Source organism: Rhinolophus sinicus, linkage group LG02 (genome assembly GCF_036562045.2).
Source record: "Rhinolophus sinicus isolate RSC01 linkage group LG02, ASM3656204v1, whole genome shotgun sequence".
In the NCBI taxonomy this organism is placed as follows: Eukaryota; Metazoa; Chordata; class Mammalia; order Chiroptera; family Rhinolophidae; genus Rhinolophus; species Rhinolophus sinicus.
This window is the reverse complement of record NC_133752.1, coordinates 109,066,198-109,070,880: the sequence shown is the minus strand read 5'-3', so window position 1 is coordinate 109,070,880 and position 4,683 is coordinate 109,066,198. Positions and strand designations below refer to the sequence as shown.

At 41.9% G+C, this 4,683-nt stretch overlaps 1 pseudogene; it reads left to right on the top strand.

Moving 5' to 3' along the window:
* Positions 1-1,570: 1,570 nt before the first annotated feature.
* LOC109438792 (ATP synthase F(1) complex subunit alpha, mitochondrial) lies at positions 1,571-3,736 on the top strand (annotated as a pseudogene).
* Positions 3,737-4,683: the final 947 nt, after the last annotated feature.

Here is a 4,683-nt window from a genome sequence, read left to right as displayed (position 1 = left end):
TAGACAGTTTTAAGGATCATCAAAATGTTCCGTTGGTCAATTGGCATTTCTGGAAGCATTAAATGAGGAGCTTGTAACAATGCTCAAACAACATGAGTTAAATTGGCTGACCACACAAACTGATAAACTGGCAACTCTGCCTGGTCAATTATTTAAAACTATTCAAAAAGAATGAAAGGATAAAGCTACTAAAATTAAGAATTTATAGCTCCAGCAACTAAACAATCAGGTCAAACCTTTCTGAAGGCCTTTTCAATGAGGGGAAAGGACAGTCGGCTTTTATTGTAAAAATCCAGGTCTTAAGGATTGTAGGAAACTGAAATGGGATTTAGGAAAAGAAAGGAGACAGGAGCAAGCACGGGGCTGCTCTGAGGATTGCGAGAGAGCATCTCCCCTTCTCTTTATCAATACTTCAGGAGAAATTAAAATTGCCACAAAATAAGAAACTACTAAGGCTCTTGTAGATACTGGGGCTACTTTATCTTTCTTACCCCTGCCCAGTTAAGTTGCCCTTTTCCTCAGAGTGAAGCTTCTGTACAAATGGTAGGGACATCTAATCAACCAATGTCTGTTTTTAAGTCAGAACCTACTCCCTTCCAGCTAAGGAACGTTACAGGAATGTTTGCTGTCGGAGCCTGTCGACGAGACGAACGGTCCCTGAAGTGGGGAGTGAGGATTGAGAAAAAAATAGACAAGAGACAAAGATGGGATCGGGAGGGCAAGCAGTTCTAATTAGACTGCAGCGCCTACTTTATTTTTCAGCTTTCTTTTATACACACAGAAACAAGAAGGTTACATAAAGCGGCTGAGGCAGCAAGTACAGATTAGTTATGTTTTCTCAAAGTTTGGCCCTGACTGTTCTTAGACCTTTTGATATTTTCCCATTCCCAGGGCAGCAGGTGTCTGTTTGTTCTTTATGCTTATCAGAGTTCTCCTCAGCGATCCTCCCAAACTCTGCTTGAAGTTACATTTTCTTAACCCTTAATGCTCCAGCTCCCTACAGTTTGCCAGTCAAATTTGTCCCAATTTACCCGAATTTACTTTTGAAACTCATGGCACCCACATATCCAAATCTTTTTCTCAGAAGGGTGTACTGTATTTAGAACTAAATGGATCAGATGCTGAACAAGTTCATAAAATAATGATTTTTAAAGGAAACTCCATAAAAGAAAACTTATCTTGACACTGAATGTTTGCTGTAAGACATTCTGTGGAACTCTGGGCTCTTTGCAGTACCAATATTGGGAAGCTCAAGTTAGCCACTCCTATAAAAATATCTATTGACAATACTTTGCCTCTATCTAATATTCACCAATATCCTTTAAGACCTGATACACTAGCTGGAATTAAGCCCCATTACACAAGATTACTTTAAAAGGGGGCTTATAATTCTATGTATGAGCCCTTGTAATTCTCTTATCCTTCCAGTAAAGAAAACCATTGGAAAAGATGGAGATTTGTATAGGGTCTCAGAACTGTAAATAAAAGTTGTTCCCGATCCCAGTCTGTCAGAGGCTGCTGCTGCAGAGGAACTACTTGAAGAGAAGCTGCAAAGATACTGTCCGCGCGGTTCGCCACGGCTGTGGCCCGCACCCTCCCTCGGCGGGCTGGGCCGGTCTCCAAAAATGCTTTGGAATCATCTTTTGTTGCTGCAAGGAACCTCCAAGCCACCAACACTCGTCTCCAGAGGACTGGCACTGCCAAGATGTCCTCTATTCTTGAGGAGCGCATTCTTGGAGCTGATACCTCTGTTGACCTTGAAGAGACTGGGCGCGTCTTAAGTATTGGTGACGGTGTTGCCCGAGTACAAGGGCTGAGGAACGTTCAAGCAGAAGAAATGGTAGAGTTTTCTTCAGGCATAAGGGTATGTCCCTGAACTTGGAAACTGACAATGTTGGTGTCGTGTTTGGAAACGATAAACTAATTAAGGAAGGAGATATTGTGAAGCGAACAGGAACCATTGTGGACGTCCCAGTTGGCGAGGAGCTGTTGGGTCGTGTAGTAGATGCCCTTGGAAATGCTGTTGATGGAAAGGGTCCAATTGGTTCCAAGACCCGTAGGTGAGCTCCTCGAATCTCTGTGCAGGAACCAATGCAGACAGGCATCAAGGCTGTGGATAGCTTGGTGCCCATTGGTCGTGGTCAACGTGAGCTAGTTATTGGTGACCGACACACTGTCAAAGCATCAATTTCTATTGACACAATCATTAACCAGAAACGTTTCAATGAAGGAACTGATGAAAAGAAGAAGCTGTACTGTATCTATGTTGCTATTGGTCAGAAGAAATACACTGTTGCTCAGTTGGTGAAGAGACTTACAGATGCAGATGCCATGAAGTAACAATGTGGTTTCAGCTACTGCTTCTGATGCTGCCCCACTTCAGTACCTGGCTCCTTATTCTGGTGTGGGGAGCCATGGTTTCTTGCAGCCCTGAACCTTGCAGACTGGCTCGGTTTCTGCCCCCATAACATTGTCTCTGCCTTATCTGAGAGGCGCCTAACGGCTGCTGAGGAATGTGGTGGAAACGGCCAGTTCCCGGACACAGAAGACTAAGGGCTTTCTGAACAATTGGTAGGTTCTGTCTCCTTGAGATATTTACTTTTGTGAGTTTCAGTGACCTTGTATCTTCTATGTCAAAGTAAAAGATTTACTTTCGCTGAGATAATACATATCTTCTTCGTTTAACTGCAAGTACTCAAACTGTATATATTGGTTAGAGATAATAAACTCAGGGCTTCAGCATGACTGAAGACCGGCCACATTAGCATTTGTGTGTGTCTTTTATTTCATTCCCACTCCCCCATTCAGGTACTGATCGACTCGTGGCGGCTGGCCCGTCACATTCTGGCTGTTCTATGGGAGAACATTTTAGAGATAATGGCAAATGTGCTTTGATCATCTTTGACAACTTATACAAACAGGCTGTTGCTTATTGTCAGATGTCTCTGCTACTCCACTGGAGCCCTGGTTGTGAGGCCTATCTTGGTGATGTGTTCTTCCTACATGCCGATCTGCTAGAGAGAGCAGCCAAAATGAACGATTCTTTTGGTGGTGGCTCCTTGACTGCTTTACCAGTCATAGAAACACAAGCTGATGATGTGTCTGCTTACATTCCAACAAATGTCATTTCTATCACTGACGGACAGATCTTCTTGGAAACAGAATTGTTGTACAAAGGTATCCGCCCTGCCATTAACGTTGGTTTGTCTGTATCCCGTGTTGGATCTGCTGCCCAAACCAGGGCCTTGAAGCAGGTGGCAGGCACCATGAAGCTGGAATTGGCTAGGTATCATGAGGTTGCTGCTTTTGCTCAGTTTGTTTCTGATCTTGATGCTGTCACTCAACAATCTTGAGTCATGGTGCGCATCTGATGGAATTGCTGGAGCAAGGACAGTATTCTCCCACGGCTATTGAAGAACAAGTGGCTGTTATTTATTCTGGTGCAAGGGGCTATCTTGATAAACTGAAGCCCAGCAAGATCACAAAGTTTGAGAATCCTTTCTTGTCTCATGTTACCAGCCAACACCAAGCCCTGCCGGGCACTATGAGGGCTGATGGAAAGATCTCAGAACAGTCAGATGCAAAGCTGAAAGAGATTGTAATAAACTTTTTGGCTGGATTTGAAGCTTAAACTCCTACAGATTCACATCAAATACCAGTTTGGTTTTGTCATTGTTTCTTTTAGTAATCAGTTCCATTCATAAAAGGATTATTCTTATACTCCAGATGTACAGAAATCACATTAAAAATAAAGGTTCCATACTGTTTGGTGCAAAAAAAAGAGTTATTCCCAGACAGCTTTTGGTTCCAAATTCACATACCCTATTATTCTCTGTTCCTGTGGTATGCCAATATTTTTCAGTGATAGATTTGTGTAATGCTTTTTTTAGCATTCCTGTAAAAGAGAGAGTAAATACCTCTTTTCTTTCACCTGGGAAGATCACAAGTTTACTTGGATGGTAATGCCCCAGGGGTATACAGAGAGTCTCATCTATCTCTCTTGGATACTAAAGGCTGATTTGAATGAGATTCCATTCTAATCCAATATGTGGATTATTTACTCTTAGGACACATTAGACTCCCAAGAGGACACAATTTACCTATTACAACAGTAAATAAATAAAGGATTCTTTCAACCTTGTTGGAAAGAACCATATCAGGTGTTACTAACTAATCTATGTGCAGCTAAACTTAAAGGAGTTAACTCAGGGGTTCACACTTCTCATCTAAAAAGGCACCTCACCACGAGTGGACATGTACTCCTGCTCAATGGACACCAGAGTCCTCAAGGATGAGAAACCTCTGATGTCAGAGGAAGACAGCTATTCCAAGACATCAATTAGGTCTGTACACCTACGGCTTGATGTTGAACCCAGAAATCAATTGTTTGATTGTCTTTACCTGTCTGCTAATGATATTAGTCATAATAATAGTTACACTTATTCTCTGGGTTTTTCTACTTCTCAGTTTTCATTAGAAATTGAGGTTTTAAGGATTAAAATCTCAATATATGTAGGAATAACTTTGCAGTGTTCCAGAAGAGCCCCTGAAATACCACAAGGTTTGTTTTTGTATATTAGATTGCAGGAGAAGCATTGTAAAATAAGTGATGCAAAACTTTTAGGGTTTATTGTATGGGTAAACAATGGTTGTAAATTAAATGAATGGTCAAGGCTGTGGGAA